Source organism: Spea bombifrons, chromosome 3, assembly GCF_027358695.1.
Source record: "Spea bombifrons isolate aSpeBom1 chromosome 3, aSpeBom1.2.pri, whole genome shotgun sequence".
NCBI classification, from domain to species: Eukaryota; Metazoa; Chordata; class Amphibia; order Anura; family Pelobatidae; genus Spea; species Spea bombifrons.
In genome coordinates, this window is record NC_071089.1 from 18761921 (window position 1) to 18781132 (window position 19212).

The following is a 19212-nucleotide window of genomic DNA, read 5'->3' on the forward strand; positions in this document are numbered from 1 at the left end:
AACTTTTTTCCTATAGGGTCGTCTTATATTCAGGCTTTTTGTTTTTTTCCTAAATTAATATTTTGATTTTGGGGGGTCGTCTTATAATCGGGGTCGTCTTATAATCGAGCAAATACGGTATATATATAACCCATCATTATGTACTAATAAAACATATAAAACCAGAGCAGTCAAAAACATCTCAATTTTGCACCAAATGAATGTGTCTTGATTTGGGAAGTGTAGACCATGCTAATAATTTTCATTTGGTTTTAGCAATGAGAGAGCAGATACTTTTGAACATTTCATATGATATGCCTATAGCATTACGAAAAGTCACAGAAACAGAATTTTTATACAATTGAACAGTTCTTCTCTTCCCACAACACCACACTGGGATCGCCCTTACTAAAAATTACTGCAGTTTTTCTGAAGTAATACTGCAGTTTTTTGGACATGAAAAAACTGCAATACTGCACTTTTACTGCAGTATTACTGCACATTTACTGCAGTTTTACTGCATTTGTACTTCACTGTACTGCAGTTTTACTGCAGTTATTTTTGTACAGAAGTACAAATGCAATAAAGCTGCGGTACATTGAAGTACAACTGTAGGTTTGCAATATAAAAAAAAGTGTAGTAGATCTGCTCAAAGAGTTATCATTTTGTATGAAAACCTATGTGGATATATGGGGTCCTTGTAAAAGGTCTCTGCTTCTAAGAGAGAATCAGGTGATATCCATTTATTACTGTTTCCCTCTAAAGGCAAGAGTGCTTATGTGGACATTTCATTAATGAGGTCAGGGTCTGAAAATCTGTTCTCAGCTGAGAGAGGGGAACATAAGCTACTACTATTTATTTATTTAAAGTGGCTTTTTATATCTGTGGACTACTATAGAAAAGCAATGGCTATAAGAACCACCTCAATAACAAAACCTAAAGAATACCAAAATAAAGGCAGAATCGTCTTGAACTTAATTAAAAGTGTGATGTTTTAGTTAAGTAACAAGTTCTTCTTGCTGTCACGTTCTTGTTTACATATCCATGTTTTCCCATCTCGCTTGCACACTATAAATCACTCCTAAGGTAACCTTGAAATGTGTAGAGGACCACGGTATGAGATGACTTAAACCACAAGGAAGAAAAATAGGCATTTGTTACATTGTAGCTCTAGAAAAAAGAACCCCTAGTGCCTTCTGCCTCTTATAGGTATCAATTTATATTTAGGACTGTGGAATGAGTTGGCACTTTGTCAATAAAAGATAGTAGTACTACTAGTAGTAGTAGTAGTAATAATAATAATAATACAAATAATGTATATATATTTAAATACTTTGGCAGAATGCCAATATCACATTTGATTCTGCTACTTTAGGGATTTTTCTTTTATCTAAAACTTTTATTTTTAAAATCACTATTTTTTGTAACTTTCTTTAAAGTTTATTTTTTTTAAATATTTTGTTGCCCTACAACGCTCCCTTTTGATGCTCTTTATAGTTATTGCCAAGTGGATGATGTGCTACATCTCTAACCTTTCTGCTATGTAATATTTTGTTTGTGATCTTCTGTGACACTAAAGTCCTCTTTCTATAAGCTATAATAATTTGCTTCCAAGTGTGGTAATTTATAGAATTGCTGGGACCCCTCTGCTCTCGAGAACAACAGGGCAAAGCTTTGACTTTGACAAGAGTCGCTGGTGACTGCATACCCCAGAAGCATAGAATAGGACAAGAGAATTGAAAAAGAATGGGTCAATGTAGCTTTGAAATGCTCAGAATGTGAAACATAAAGTGAATTGTATAGCCTTAGCTTTAATGTTCATATTTTGTATACAGCAGTCCATGACAAAAAGTCATTGTTCATACAGTATTTTATATATAGATTGATAGATTGTACTATGGCAAGAGCAGGGCCCCTTCTCCTTCTGTACCAGTATGCCTTATTGTATATTAAATATATTATCAATGTTATTGTTAATTACTAATGTTCCCTATTGTCATAACACTACAGAATAAATAAAATGTAGGACCTACTTGGCTCTGGGAGGAACCTGCAGGTACCACGCCACAAAAAAATCATCATATTTTAAAGATGCACCCTAAATATTTTTTTGCTATATATATGAAGTATATTATTTGTTTTAGTAGCAATCTATTTTTAAAGCCTCAAAAAGAGATAAAGATCAAAAAAATATTTAGGGAGCATCTCTAAAATATGATGATTTTTTGTGGCAAGGTACCTGCAGGTACCAAAACAAAAGTAGAGCATTAAAAGGTCTTTATGCCTTGTTGACATTTAAACATATCAAAAGGCAGTTTTAAAAAATTGCAATCAAATATTTCATCCTACCTGTTGCGAAATGTATTTCGATTTCCAGTTTTCACACAATGTAACAAACGACAATTAAACAGTGAGCTGAAGTCAGTAAGGGGAATGAGATGGGGAGTCATCTAGAATGACAAGGATCTTGCAGCTCATTTGTGTATTTTTGCATTGATGTTTAGTAGTAGGAATCTAGAATGTGGACCAGGGCTGGACTGGCTTACCACCAGGATATGGACATGTTTTCCAGTGTGTTACTTGTGGGGAAGCCTCCTCCACGTGGCTGTCACGGAGATCTATGGTTGGCCATGGGGTCATTTAATGTAATATGATAGATGTCTGGAGCAACAGCATCCTGAAAGAGGGAGTTTAGAGTGTCTTAGGAGGAGGATTATACAGTATGTGTTTACAGGGCCGGAAAAACTGTGGAGCACACAGAGCAATTACTCCAGGGCGCTGGCGTTCTCAGGGGCCCTTCAGAAATTGCTCCAGGGCCCTGGTGTTCTGACTGGTCCATACCTGTCCCACAATGCGGTGATCCAGTCCTTTCTCTCGGCACGTAGCAATCATCCTCCCCTACTGAGGATTGGCGTCATGGAACCCGATATGTATGTATGTATACGTGTGTGTATATATATATGTATATAATATATAATGTGTGTGTACGTATATAAACCCGGATCTTTATTTAATGTGTCTAGTAAGGAAAGGGTACGAGTCTTTAGAGTCTTTAAAATAGCTTACTGCTAGATTGGTTAATTTGTTGAAGAGAATGCATGATGGGGGGACATGATGGCGAGCGGTCTTTATTAAGGAGGGGTGAACATAAAAACACATATAGTGCTAGGACAAAAATATAGAAATATGCATTGCAAAATAATGTTATTGTGACATTTAAGGCTGGTGTTTATTTCTTTTATAGCTGGTTTTCATTCCCAGGTTTTATTCCCTAGATTTAGCTTTATTAATTAACACATTTATGACTTATTTTCCATTTAATTTCCACATACTTTACTGAAGCCATTAGCCTGTCAGTCTGTGCAATTCAAAGTAAATGTATCAGAAAACAGCTGGACAGTAAAATAAAATAAAAATAAAAATTACTTGTAAAACACCATGAGTCAAACAGGGATAAACCCCCATTTCTTTTTATTATTATTTTTTCCTACTTTCACAAATTCACTAGAAAAACTAAATTATTGCTTAGCACAGAAATTGTATCCTCTTGTTATAGACTTAAAATGCTTAATTATAACGAAGCTAAATTGTGGAAAACATTTAAATTATAGTGTGGAATGAAATTATTTTTTGACCTTAACCTATATTTTCCACTCAGATTGTACACAGCAGATAATTATCATCGTCTGCCTGGTTTGGAGAGCTGGATAGTTGATTGTATAGCAGTGCAAGAGCTCTAACCTCTGTTATTTGATTTTTTATGGTTATTTAAAATAAGAAAAACAAAAATGGAGGATCAGCACAACCTGGGAACGAACGCTCAAAAGAAAATGACACCAATATTTTTCTGTATTGGATGCCCTACTGTTGACAAACAGTTTTAATAGATATTTACCTGTAATTACGATACTTTTTGTGTCCTTCCCTCACTGCCTTAGCTTATATGCGTCTGCATGGCCCTCTGGCGGGCCGCACCTTGATACCTGGCGCATGTTGGACATCTGTTTCTTTGTCATATAAGAATTATCAATCAGCACTGCATACATTGATGTACACCTAGCTCTATTATTAAAAGCCCTACATCTTAAGGTTCTTCAGAATGTACTTGCATTTTCTTATTGATGTATTGGGCATTCTTAGGAAGATCATGTTGAAGCGTAAAATTACCCTTTGTTACATTTTTGGTTTGAATTTAATTGGCCGTGATTGATATAATCAGGTCCTGGTCAATAAACATCTCAAATTCCCTACACTGTAATCGTACAATCTGCAAACCAAGATGCTGGCCACATCTTATCTCGACCTTCACATTTTAGTACATTTATTTTTAAGGGCTATAATTTTAAGTACTTTAACAGGCAAATATTTTTTTATTTTACACATATGAAAGTCATTAGAAATAAAAATTATTTTTTGTATGTTTTTTCCTATTTGCAAAGGAATGCATGAAGCCATTGTGCATAGTTTATGTTTTGTTATATTTTCCCCTGTACTTTGAAAAAGTCAAAAAGAAACATCTTCTCAGAATAACACGTTTTTTAAGGGCTTTTATTTCAGTTGATTTGTGCACTGTGTGTTTACAGAAATGTCATAGTAGTGCAGCAATCTTGCAATTACTACCATGTAGACTTGTGCATCAACACAATCTCTGAAAACAAGGCCAACCCCCCCCCCCACACGAAACGGAAGCAAAAAGGTCTGAATTTTTGTCAGAAAATCCACTCTCTCACACTCTCATCCACATTCTCTCATACTCTTGTCCACATTCACTCACTTTCTTTGCATGTCTCCCAACGTTCTCTGCCAATGTCAGGCACGTACCTGCCGGCAGCAGCCTGCACCCGCTGCCCGCCTCCGACAGGGAAGACGCCGACGAACGGCAGGGCGTCCATCCGTCCGTTGCCGGCGTCCTTCGCGGGCTGTGTCCCCCGGAGCTCCTCTCCTCGTGTCCTCGCAGGGAGCGAGGTTCGCGGGTGCCGCGGCTGCAGGAACGCCGTGGTGGGGGGTGGTGCTGCAGCATGCTGCTCCGAAACCACCTCCCTCTGCAGTCCGTGGGGAAAGAGACAGAGGGGGCGGGACGGAGACTTTTTATACAGGAGGGGCGGTGCTCTCAGCACCGGCTCCCTCATTGAACTGTATGAGGGATTGTACTGTGGGCGGGTCTGTAGGCGTGACGCGTGACGTCACGCCTGAAACCCCTATAAAACACCTGAACACCAACATGTCAGTGCTCAGATATTCTGAGACGCTCAGTGCATTACAGAGTGTCTTCAGTTCTGTGCTCCTGCTCCTGTTCCTATAGTGACCTATTTACCTTGCCTGTTTGATTGTTTCCTGATCTTGACCTTCCTGAACTTGACCTCGGATTACCTACTGACCTTGCTTACGGATTGCTGCCTGAACTTTGACCTTGGATTCCCTACTGACCTCGCTTGCTGATTGCTGCCTGAACTTTGACCTTGGATTCCCTACTGACCTCGCTTGCTGATTGCTGCCTGAACTTTAACCTCGGATTGCCCATTGACCTCGCTTGTTGATTACTGTCTGAACTTTGACCTCGGTTTTCCTATGGACTCTGACTTTTGATTTATAGTCTCCCCTGCATATTGGGCTCCTCCTCCCTTCACACCACAGGTGCAAGTCGGTGCCTGTCATAATATCTGAGCCAAAACCATGGAGTCCGCAGGGTTAACTGATGCTATCACCTCCTTGGTCCACCAGGTCACATCCCTGAATAGGACCGTGGGGGAACTCCAGGCCGGGCAAGCGGACGTACAGCTTCAACTACAGGAGATACGCTCAGGTCGAAGGCCTGCCAGTCCGTTGCCTGTAGAGACGCCTCCTTCTGCTGTATTGGAGGGGGCCACAGCACTTGAACCCCACATTGCACTACCAGATAAATTCTCTGGTGACAGGTCCCAATACCGTACTTTCATTACTGCTTGTCAAGTGATGTTCACCCTCAAGCCACGGACTTATGCATCAGACCGTATTAGGGTACACACCGTGATTACGTTACTGACAGGTGAACCACAACAGTGGGCTCATCATCTCTTACGAGTCAATGATCCTGTTTTAGAGTCCTGGTCTTCTTTCCACCATGCTATGGGGAAAATATATGATGACCCTCTCAGAGCAGCTACAGCCCAGAATACCTTACGTCATCTCCGACAAGGAAGAAGACCAGTGGAAGAGTACGTCACAGAGTTTCGTCAAGCAGCAGTTGAGACCGCCTGGAATGAGGCTGCTTTACTGGACCAGTTCCGTTTGGGTCTGTCTGAGGCTCTGAAGGACGAATTGGCGCGCACTGGTGTTCCATCATCACTAGAGGCCCTAGTTGACTTATCCATCCAGATTGATCGTCGGCTACGTGAACGCAGACAGGAACGGTCCATGGGGACTAGTCCTCCTAGGCGCCGTGTGTACCAACCCCCTGTTCATCAACCATCATCAACCACCGCACAGACAACCGAGGAACCCATGCAGATAGGACTCTTCAGAGGTCCCCTCTCTGCGGTGGAACGCTCCAGAAGAAGAACATTGCACTTGTGTCTTTACTGCGGCAAAGCTGGACATGTACTCCGTGAATGCCCGGAGAGACCTAACAAGTCAAGAGGTGAGCTGTTGTCCATCCACACTGCTGTACCTCCTACTGTTTCCCGTTCAGCCCCTCACTTATCCATCTCTCTTCTCCTGCAGTGGACTGATTCTTCCATAACCACCATGGCCATGGTGGATTCAGGAGCCAGTGGTAACTTCATGGACACTGTTTTTGCCTCAAGACACCACATACCCCGTCACACCAAAACAACTGCGCTTCTCATACACCAGGTAGACGGCAACCCATTGGCCTCTGGACCCGTGACCCAAGAGACTGTACCTCTTTTGATGCACCTTGGTACCAGACACCACGAGCAGATTAGTTTTGATCTGGTACAGTCACCATTGTTTCCAGTCATCCTAGGACTGCCATGGTTGAGACAACACAATCCACACATCAACTGGGAGACTGGGACCCTCACCTTCTCCTCTCACTTCTGTCTGAACGCCTGCCTTCTACCACAAGAGCCACCATTGGGTCGGTTGTTTTCTCTGGATTTGTTGCCATGTAATAAAACGCCTGTTTGTCTTCCTTTGGTGTACTGTTCATTTTCTGACGTCTTCGAAAAGAAAGGGGCTGACAAGCTTCCACCTCATCGCAGTTATGACTGCCCCATTGATCTGCTCCCTGGAGCACCTATACCGTATGGGCGCATTTACCCTCTGTCAGGACCGGAACTGAAAGTCCTAAAAGAATACATAGATGACGCTCTCAAAAAGGGATTCATACGACCATCCACATCTCCGGCTGGAGCAGGACTGTTTTTTGTCGGAAAGAAAGATGGGGGGCTAAGACCCTGTATCGATTATCGGGCTCTCAACGAAATCACACGAAAAAACCGATACCCACTGCCCTTAATACCTGAATTGCTAGACCGTCTCAGCACCGCCCACATCTACTCTAAATTGGATCTTCGTGGGGCCTACAACTTGGTCCGGATAAGAAAGGGGGACGAATGGAAGACAGCCTTTAGGACTCGGTACGGGCATTTCGAGTACACTGTGATGCCATTCGGGCTTTGCAATGCTCCTGCTACGTTCCAACACTTTCTGAATGACGTGTTCCGTGACTATTTGGATGTATTTGTGGTGATATATCTAGATGACATCCTGGTCTATTCTGAAACTCTTGAAGAACATCGTCTCCACATGAAAAAAGTTCTCACTCGGTTGCGTGAACACAATCTGTATGCAAAGCTTGAGAAATGTGCGTTTGAGACAACCACAGTGGACTTCCTCGGATTCCTCCTAACTCCCCAAGGGCTGCGGATGGATGACAAGAAAATAAGAGCAATTACTGAGTGGACCTGTCCTACCAATAAGAAAGAGGTACAACGCTTCCTAGGATTTGCGAACTTTTACCGTAAATTCATAAGGGACTTCTCCAAGATAGTCCAGCCGCTTACCGCATTAACTAAGAAGGACAGCCGGTTTGTGTGGTCACAGCAAGCCCAAAACACCTTCGACCTCTTGAAACGTCTTTTCACCACTGCTCCCATTCTTGCGTTTCCTGACCCAGCAAAACCATATGTCTTAGAAGTAGATGCCTCTGAATCCGCCATAGGGGCCATTCTGTCTCAAAGACAAGGCGCACTGGACATCCTACACCCGGTTGCCTTTTTCTCCAAGAAGTTAACTCCCTCTGAAAGAAACTATGATGTCGGTGACCGAGAGTTACTTGCCCTGAAATCTGCTCTTGAGGAGTGGCGGCACCATTTGGAGGGTGCTGCTCATCCAATTCTGGTCTACACTGATCACCGGAATTTGGAATACCTACGCACCGCCAAGCGATTGAAACCCAGACAGGCTCGTTGGGCATTGTTCTTCAGCCGTTTCCTTCTAACTATAACTTACCGTCCTGGTTCTAGGAATGGCAAAGCAGACGCTCTTTCACGCATAATGGACAATAACCAGAATGCAAGAGGCACGGAAGAGACTATCCTTCAGAGTGGCCATTTCCTAGCAACCTCACAATCAGTATGGGAGAAGCTCCGGTATTTTAGCACTCCTGAAAGAACCCCTACCACTCCAAGGCTCACACGCCGTGACGGTCTACTCTTCTTTCATGGAAGGGTCTTCGTACCGCCGCCTGTTCGTCCTGAGATTCTACGGCTCCATCACGCGACACTAACGACCGGTCATGGTGGAACCAAGAAAACAGAAGATCTCATCAAACGCTTGTTCTGGTGGCCAGCTCTGCGTAAGGATGTTACAGCATACGTGTCCGCGTGTCAAGTGTGTGCTAGCACTAAGCCTTCTCGACAACACCCAGCTGGACTCCTACACCCTCTTCCAGTTCCCAAACAACCATGGACTGACGTGGCGATGGACTTCATTGTTGAGTTGCCTACTTCACAAGGATACACCACTATCCTGGTGATAGTGGACCGTTTCTCCAAGATGGCCCACTTCATACCTGCCAAGGGCTTACCCACCTCCACGGAGACTGCCAACTTGTTCCTGAGAGAAGTCTTCCGTTTACATGGGCTTCCCAACACCATCACGTCCGATCGAGGCACGCAGTTCACCTCCCGTTTCTGGCGTGCTTTCTGTCAAGGACTCAATATACAGCCCAAGCTCTCCTCCTCGTTCCATCCACAGAGCAACGGTCAGACCGAGAGGGTTAACCAAATACTCGAACAGTACTTGCGCTGCTTCGTAACGCACCTACAGGATGACTGGTACCAGCTGCTGCCTACCGCTGAGTATGCATACAACAACCAAATACAGAGGTCTACTGGGTATTCTCCATTTTTTGCCAACTACGGTTTCCATCCTTCCTCGTTACCTGATTCCCCTGTGTCGGACTCTGTGCCTGAGGCTGCCACAAGACTCCGGCGGCTCCTTCAATCGTTTCGTTTCATTGAACACAATCTCATCAGGGCACAAAGAGGGTATAAAAGCTATGCCGACCGACTTCGCTCACCAGCTCCCTGCTATCAACCAGGAGACAAAGTCTGGCTTTCAACCTCTCACCTACGCCTATCCTGCCCCACCAAGAAACTTGGTCCCCGGTTCCTAGGACCTTTTTCTGTCATTTCTATGGTTGGTTCTGCGGCAGTTCGTCTCCAACTGCCTCAGACCTTTCGTATTCACCCTGTGTTTCACGTGTCATTAGTCAAGCCATGGGTGCCTCCTGCTCATCCCTCTACGGATCCTCTACCTCCTCAACCCATTGAAGTGGCTGGCGAAACGGAATATGAGGTCCAACACATTCTTGACTCCCGGATCCGACGCGGCCGTCTTGAGTACCTCATCCACTGGAAAGGGTACGGGGTGGCAGACCGTTCCTGGGAACCAGTGGATAACATTCACGCCCCTGCCAGACTCCGTTCCTTTCATCGTCACCATCCTGATCGTCCTCGCCTTGGGCGCCCCCGGAGGGCTCGCCTGGGGAGGGGGTCCTGTCAGGCACGTACCTGCCGGCAGCAGCCTGCACCCGCTGCCCGCCTCCAACAGGGAAGACGCCGACGAACGGCAGGGCGTCCATCCGTCCGTTGCCGGCGTCCTTCGCGGGCTGTGTCCCCCGGAGCTCCTCTCCTCGTGTCCTCGCAGGGAGCGAGGTTCGCGGGTGCCGCGGCTGCAGGAACGCCGTGGTGGGGGGTGGTGCTGCAGCATGCTGCTCCGAAACCACCTCCCTCTGCAGTCCGTGGGGAAAGAGACAGAGGGGGCGGGACGGAGACTTTTTATACAGGAGGGGCGGTGCTCTCAGCACCGGCTCCCTCATTGAACTGTATGAGGGATTGTACTGTGGGCGGGTCTGTAGGCGTGACGCGTGACGTCACGCCTGAAACCCCTATAAAACACCTGAACACCAACATGTCAGTGCTCAGATATTCTGAGACGCTCAGTGCATTACAGAGTGTCTTCAGTTCTGTGCTCCTGCTCCTGTTCCTATAGTGACCTATTTACCTTGCCTGTTTGATTGTTTCCTGATCTTGACCTTCCTGAACTTGACCTCGGATTACCTACTGACCTTGCTTACGGATTGCTGCCTGAACTTTGACCTTGGATTCCCTACTGACCTCGCTTGCTGATTGCTGCCTGAACTTTGACCTTGGATTCCCTACTGACCTCGCTTGCTGATTGCTGCCTGAACTTTAACCTCGGATTGCCCATTGACCTCGCTTGTTGATTACTGTCTGAACTTTGACCTCGGTTTTCCTATGGACTCTGACTTTTGATTTATAGTCTCCCCTGCATATTGGGCTCCTCCTCCCTTCACACCACAGGTGCAAGTCGGTGCCTGTCAGCCAACCACTTCCGCTTCCGTGTTTCGCAGCTCCTCCTCCGTGTCTTGCATGTTTTCTCTCTCTTCTGCGGACATGACCTCCTGGGAAACCTCCGCCAAAGTGAACTGATAGCTCCGCCAGATAAGCCTTCCTCCAAAATGGCGGAGCTTTTGGTGGGACTTCCTTTTCTAGATCCCTGTGTCAGAATGATTCACAACCTTAAATAATATATTATGATGGTGCAGTCAAAATTCCAATTAATATGAATGTTAAAAAGAGAGAGCAAAAAATATGCATGACATAATACAGTAATGTTCAGAGTTATAGGGCTGTGCAATAATGCACTCACATGCGTATAGAGATAAACAGGCCAGTCATAATAAAGGTGTTTTCTTATTCTTCCCCAAGGCTGGCACACAAAGGATATGAATATAAAAAATCAGCAGATATAATCTTAAATCTTAAAAAATAAATTTATTACGTATAAAATATCTTACATTATCATTTTCAGCATCCTACACCCACAAGTAAAGTTCCAGGCACGGAAATCAAAAATATATAAAGGTCCCAGCAATAAAACAAAGACGCAGAAAATGTCCAAAATATCAAAAATGTTGCAGCTATATTTTAACCCTGCCGGGCTTCAACCTGGCGTGGTTCCACTTATCTACCGCTCTCTCAACAACAATAGTTACCTTCAAGACTGCTTCAGCAAATACACAGAGCAGGAAGTATATATATATATATATATATATATATATATATATATATATATAATATTATATATTATATATAAACGATACTTACATATATCAGAAAAGACATCCGGGAGGTTACACAAGACAGAAGACATTCATTGTAAAAAGTTCTCAATGGTTAATTAATTCTAGAAAAACAATTTGAATCAGAGGCTTATTGTCTCATTGTTTTAAAGAGATTTTACTGTTGTGTGAATGTGATAAATCCACAGCCTTGAGCCAATAAAACATAGTTTATTTTATAAACCCAGTTAATACCTCTTCTGTTTTACTGCTTGACTGAAACAATTTTTCAGCACCAAAATTACACTAATTTTAGGATTTTATGACTGTTTGACTGCCTAATAAATAGCTTAAACTCCAATGAGGTATAAAATTGCAGTAATCGTTTGTCCATAGGCAGAGTAATAATAACATCCACAAGACAGGGAAAGATTGTGTGTTTATTTTTCTCAATTTATTTATTGTTTCTTGAACTTTAACTTGTTTCTGCTTCTACTAATATGGATCAAGCTATGAACTATTTGTTTTTTTGTTATAAATATGTGATGTTTAATTATATATATATATATGTTTTATTCTAAAATATTAATCATTCTAAAATGATATGATTATAGGGAGCAACAGAACTGCGAGGAGTTAACATTATTGTTTAAGAATAAGAGAAAGAGTGGATGGGTTTTAGATTAGAAAGAATGGGTATTTTATGGCTAAGAGAGTTAGGTTTCGAGTATATGACTTAGCTTGTGGTTATGTTATTAAAAAGACCTCGGCAGGACACTCACCTTGGCATGAGCTATTGAGTTCAGATGACCATGATACATATACTAGCATTGGTTTCGTATGGCTGGTCAGAATAAATCACTGCTTTAGTGCTTTTGAATTTGTTTGTTTCTACCAAGAAGCCTGAAAAAGCGTCTCGAAAAAGGTTAGGAAACTCAGGCACAAGGCATGACGCTCACTTGGGTTTGGACCTTCATATTGTATAGTGCAAATGATACTGACATTTATCTTTATTTGACTACACCTCTAGGTGATATGATAAGCCTTTCTTTATCCCCTTGTACAGGAGCATAACTAGAAACCTCAGGGCCCCGGTGTGAGAATCTGTTAAGGGCCCCCCCAACCCATCTATCCCTTTCTCACGATCTACCCTCTCCCTCCCTACCCCCTCTTCTCACTATCTCCCCTCTCCCTCCCTATCCCCCCTTCTCACGATCTTCCCTCTCCCTCCCTACCCCCCTTCTCATGATCTACCCTATCCCTCCTTACACCCCCTTCTCACGATCTACCCACTCCCTCCCTACCCCCCTTTGTAGGTCACTTACCGTCAACTCCTGTGTTGGGAACGTGAGGCGTTTGTCTCGGGTGCCGGCGCTTCACTGCTGAGTGCCGGCATATGACGTCATATGCCGGCGCTCAGCGTGAAGCGCCGGCACCCGAGACAAACACCTCACGCTCCCAACACTGCACTCTAGGCAGCGCTGAGGCAGGCGGCGGCAGCAGCGGCGGCGGCAGCAGCGGCGGCGGCAGCAGCGGCTGGGAGCAGAGGAATCCTGGATTTCTGTCAGTCAAGGGGGCCCAAGAGGTGCCGAGCGGTCGTCTTCAGCAACCGCTCGGCCCGCCTGACTGGCAGAACTCCAGGGCCCGGTAGAAGTCGCAAACCCCTGCGACCCCGGTAGTTTCGCCACTGCCCTTGTATCAACTGACTTTTGGCCAGTTGTGCCCAAGCCAGGTTGTAAAGCAATTGGCCCATCAAAGCCAGCCTTCTGCACATACCAACATGTTTGTGGACAGTTGTTTTTTTTCTCCGTAGTGGGTTGTACTTTTGTAAATTGGTAACCAGTTACATGCACCCCAAGTGTTGCTTCATTAGTGTTGCTTCATTAGTGAATAATTAGCAATGCACATGTTAGTACACAAGTAACTCTTCAGAAAAAAGCTTACAAAAGCATACATTATACAACAGAACTGCTGACAGGTGACACAAACATAGCCCTCAATAAAAGCAGGAGATGGTATCAAACGTCTCTAGACCTAATTCTGCTTTTACAGCTGGAACGTTAAAAGATGGATTTTCTAGGATTACCAAAGAATCGACAGCAACTTTCAGTAAAATGCCAGAACATTTTGCTGTTGTGAATTTATTATTATTTCTTATAAATCATTTTAGGTTATTTAACTTTTTTCCCCTTCTCCTGACATGGTGCATACAATCAAAGTATTAAATGGCATCATATTAAGAGGTTCAGGTGCCAATTATACTTATTACAAATCAAATTAGAAACATTACAATTCTTCAAAATAATGCATGCGTGTTTGTGTAGCAGGTTTTACAAGTATTACATCTGCACATGTACATACCTGGGAACTGCCCAAGTTAGGCTACCGAGAGCTCTCCCTTTTTTGGGAGAGTGGCTTCAGATGGGACAAGGCTACCTACAGAAAGCCTTTAGGGACTCAGGGTAGGAGGGGAAGGGGGCATTTGGTCATGTCCACTCTCGCACCCGGAGGTAGACGAAAATGACCCAGGGAAGCACCCCTCTACCCGGTGACTCTGGGTCTAGCCCGGAGGGTTTCTTAATATGCATTCATTCAAGGCATATAGCATTTTAGTACTGAACAAACATTGCCTCATCACTAATGTTGTAAACATACTGGAATCTTTTTTTTTTATGAATAAGGAGAGAGCATTTCTTCCTACAATATAGACCCCACTTCTCTTCCTATTAATTATTATTCCGTGCCTTGTCACTATATTAACAAAAGTATGCTAATTATTGTCTTAGAATACTTCTTATAGTGTGTAAATTTGAATGCGTTTGGAATAAAAAAAAAATGTTAAAATATTGATTAGAAGGTTGTATATGAGCATTCAAAGTAAATTAAAGCAATATGTCATCTTTTTTTCTGTAGTAGGAAATAATTCTATTCTTAATAGCAAAAGTATTGACATACATTAAAAGCATTGGAAAACATGTATTTTTTTTGCTACCTACCATTGTTTCAGGATAATAACCCACATTCCTTGAAATAATGTAGTCCAAACAAGGTAGCTGAGGATAAAAATTTTACAATAAAGTATGTTTATATTTTCAAACTAGTATGCTGGAGTATAGAACCCACATATGTAAATAAGATTATATACTATTTAGGGTTTTATATCAATGCTAATGAGATGTTAAATAATACTGAACATCAAACAAATAACCTGTTGTTTCTGAGAATAGAGATTTCTCTATTGTGCACCTTACTAACAATAAGGGCAGCAGGGACCTTCTTTTCTTTCTAGTATATTAATTTCCCTGACGCATAAAAGAGCATTTATTAAGTTTTCATAAGAGCACCACCTCTGCAGATGTTTCTTGTGAAATGAAAGAGTAAAACTGAACTGATGATTGACTTTTCTAATGCTTTTTTTTCTGTTATGCTGAAATTGTAGTTTGAGTGCTTTTAATAAGTAATTTATATTTGAAATCTGCTTTTCAAATAAAGAATACATAAATATAATAATACATTTAAGTCCATGCAGCTCATGCATTAATGTGTGTGATACTTTCAGAAAAAACATATCCGTATCAGAGATCTCTCCAGATTTCTTCAGGAGGTTCTGGCAATCAGAGTGGATTAATGTCCAAGCAGAAGAACAGCCACACCCACTTTCCTCACAGCTCCCTGCCATTTTTAAGGGGATTATGGGGCTTGTTCTACCCATATTTATATGTAGCCCCGCCCATCTGTCTTGACCACACCCCTCCTCTCTCTTATAAAAAGCTGCAGATTGAGAGCCCCACAAATTCGGGCTATGAACATGTATCTCTCCGAATATATTCTCATCCTTAATGAGGTTGACCCGCAAGAACAATTAAAACTTCCAATTTTGGAATCTGCAGGTGAAAGGGAGCAATAGACAGATAGTGGAGGCATTAATAGGGAGTGAACTTCTTTTGGTACTTTATGTTACTTGTGAGTGTGTATCGAAAACTATATTTCTGAACTAAAAGTTGCAATCTTGCCCATGATATTATTTTTGTTGTTAGTAAATCATTTTCATAAAGAATAATTAGTAGCCCATTCCCATCTTCATAGTCATTTTGAGTGCCTTCATGGGGTTGAGAACACTGGATGAGTTTTGGCAACCTTGTGTTGTTTGGCTCCAGCTTGGATCAAAACATTATGGTTTACTGGTGGTATCTGATCTCCCACATTATGATGCGGTGAGTCCCTTATGGGTATTTTGATCATAAAGAGTATTCTCTCCTGGGAGTTGAAACATTACTCCTCAACGTAAATGAAGGGCCGTCCAGGTTGGCCTCTATTGCAGGAAGAGCTGACTTGGCCCTCTTGGCCCTGCACAGGTTAGTCGGTGAGATTCGGTTCATGTAGCAGGAGAAAGTTGTTTAATTTGCCCATTCATAATTGCTTAGTTAAATCATTGAGTTGAAATATTTCACCTCGCAACAAATCAGTTAAATTTCATAGTTCACTGAATAAAAGCCAAAATATCTCTGAAAACAGCCAAGACAAGAACACTCCAAATCATACGTATGAACAAAACAGTGCAGATCTGCTTAATTTCTTATCTATTAAGCAGGAGTGAATATAATTTTCAGGAGACACATGGCTGGGTATTGTTATTCACATATTCTCATTAGATGTTGCTGAATACATAATTTTTTCTCTGTTTGTTCCTTTAGACAGCGTCTTGGTAGATGTGTTAGAAGAATGCCGCTTTAGTCTGCAATTGCTATTTAGTCTTTCTGAATATCTAGGTTAGAATAACTAAAATGTGATAATTCTGGTGGAACAGCAATTAGAATGGAAGAAAATAACTTGACTGTGGTGCCTGCAACTAAATGACAAGTTGTGAAGTTATTAGCATTCTTTATGCAAAACTACTCTGTATTAACTATTCATTAAAATACATGCTGTTAACTTGCTTTTCATATCCCTAATGTTTAACGAAAAAAGACAACTGGCAGTTTTCTTTGTATAACCTCTGGCTGTGGATGAAAATAAAACTCACAATATTCTAATATATGCAGTTTATCTAGAAAGTAATGAAATATATTGCTACCCATAAAGGGAGAATAAAGCACAGAAATGATACAGTCTGTGCAAACTTCCCAAACACAAAATATGGGAATGCTTCTAATAGAAAGAGTTGATTGACCTGGGGAACGGGGGAATTTAGCTTGCTGGAATAAGAGTGAATGAAAGTGTGTCTTATAGAACATATTTGATTTTTAAATTCAAATGTATTTCTGTTCCTGAACCAATATAAATTTTAGTGCTAGGTTTCATAGTTTTGGGACAGATAGGCCTTCTGTATCTAATAATGCATGATGTATATTAAAGCAGTGGAAAAAAGCCAGAATTCAAGGGCATGATCTGAAGTACACATGTGCAAATAGGACGGTCAATTACATACCCTGCCTATTTGGTTCAGATGAAAACTGGGGGCAATTTTAATACCGGAATGAAATTAGTTGCCCAGTGCCCACATTCACTCTCCCACACTCGCATTCTGATTCCTGTTCACTCTTTTTCTCATGCTCTCTAAATGTTTCCCTACCTTCTCTGCCGACCACTTCCGCAGTCAATTCTGCATCAGCATCTTCTAGCTCTTCATCTTCTCTCTTCTACCCTTTTTCTTTCATCTCCTCTCCTTTATCTTTTATCTCCTCTCCTTTATCTTTTATCTCCTCTCCTTTACCTTTTATTTTCTATCTTTGTCTGCATCTCCACGGACATAACCTGTAGTGGACTTCCGCCAAATTAACGGCCTCTCCCCGGATTGGAGGAGCACAGCAAGGAGACATAAGGTCTCCTTGGCAGATATTTCAAGGCAGAGAGGGGTTTCCAGTTGTTCTGGCTAAGATCTTTTGAAGAAGCACAAAAACACGGGCTGTGTTGAGGACCTTAGATGTAGTGGCCGCTTAAGGAAACAGTGCTACAGGTGAAAGACACAACATGTCTTACTTCCCTTCTAACCATCATTGACATATTACATTGATGATCATTAGCACCTGCTTGGTAGAATTATTTTATCATACACCTAAATATGTGCCTACAAAATGCCTGACTTTGTGCAAATTGCCTTCAAACCAGCATCAATTCTTTTAGGCACAAGTGATGTTACACCAAATATTAATTTGATTTAGATTTGTCTCACTTTCCGTTTTCTTAAATGGTAAAAATAAAACTATTAACAGGTCTATTTTTTGAAAGCATTCTTTCTTTACAGCATTTTTTCACACTTGCCTAAAATTTTGCACAGTACTGTATATATATAAGGTGCTAACGTTTAAAAAAAACACATTTTGCATCAGTAGAAGAGATTTGGTTGAAACATAATTATTCTTTGGACTGAGTGTTCATATTTTTGCATCATTACCCAAAACAATGCATTTTATTGACTTTGATAAACAATAAGTATGTTATACTGCTTTTCAGATGTGCTTTGGATATGGTAATAAAGTATTTAACATTGGTATTTAGGATGTCACCATATTGGCAATTTGTCATCAAGGTAACAAATTGTTTTTAATCACAATGCGTTCATTTTTGTTTTTCATTTTGCTGAACATAGGATTATCTTGGCTGTGTCAGCTGTCACATAACTAGTAACTGTGAAAAATGGAGGTCATTTTCGGATATTTCAAACGCTCCACTGTGCATCTTTCTTCCAGGGACAAGGGCTTACTAATGAAAATGATTGATGGGAAAGACATTATCAAGTCTGAGTGTCTGGGGGAAAAATGAATTTTTTTTGTCTTGATGGATATATTAGCAAACCAAATGTTTTAAGAAGCACTTTTCCATCTTTGTTGATGGTTTCTTTATTCAAAACATGTCAGAGAAGCTCTGCTGAGTTTCCTATTTAAATATTGTTTAAAACCAATGACAATGCATAAGCAACTGTGTTCTGTGGAACACTTTAAAAGGGAACTCTCGCCTTTTGGTAGTGGCATATTTATGGTCACTTACCTAGCAAGGTAAGTTATTGTTTCTTGAAGCAGAAGGGGAGGAAACTCTACATAAAGTTTTGCATTGGCGTACCTTAATTTTTGTTTTCCCAGTGTCATTTACAGGCAGTACATCTAGTGTTTGCTACCGTTGTGTGTAGCCTTTCTGTTCTGGACTTCAAACACTTTGGGCAGGCTCTAGCCTGAACTGAGATCAGAAGTGTGGTATGTGAAGCCAGAAGGTAAAGTGAGCAAGCATTAAACTGTAGCAAGGACAAAGAGGGTAATAGTGACTGTAGAGAGACAGACACTACAACTTGGCAATAATCAACGAAGGGTCAGTGGAGTTTGCATAGGACTGCTGGTGATGGCTTCTTCCAGTGGTTACAGGTGAATAAATCCCTTAGAGCAGGATTGGCCATGTATGTTCTTTCTAGGATCCCCACCAATGAGGATGCTCCTAGGAAAATAGGATATTGCCCCCCTGCAGTTCAATTACTACAATACACGTAGAGTTGTAGGTACTCCAGGTCAAGGATGAGGCCTATTCACACTGTAGATCATGTTGTGCATATAACTTGAGGCCAGGGAAGTGGCCTGTTCTGCAAGTGCACCGCCATAACAGGACTGTGAGGGGACCTGGATTGACCATTTGAGGTTCAGGGAAGCTTACAA

The 19212-nt window shown here is 42.0% G+C and overlaps 1 protein-coding gene across 1 annotated transcript in view; it reads left to right on the top strand.

The window, feature by feature from the left end:
• Nucleotides 1-19212, top strand: part of MACROD2 (mono-ADP ribosylhydrolase 2) — a 773797-nt gene that overhangs the window by 706676 nt on the left and 47909 nt on the right. The gene's annotated exons all lie outside the window — the stretch shown is intronic.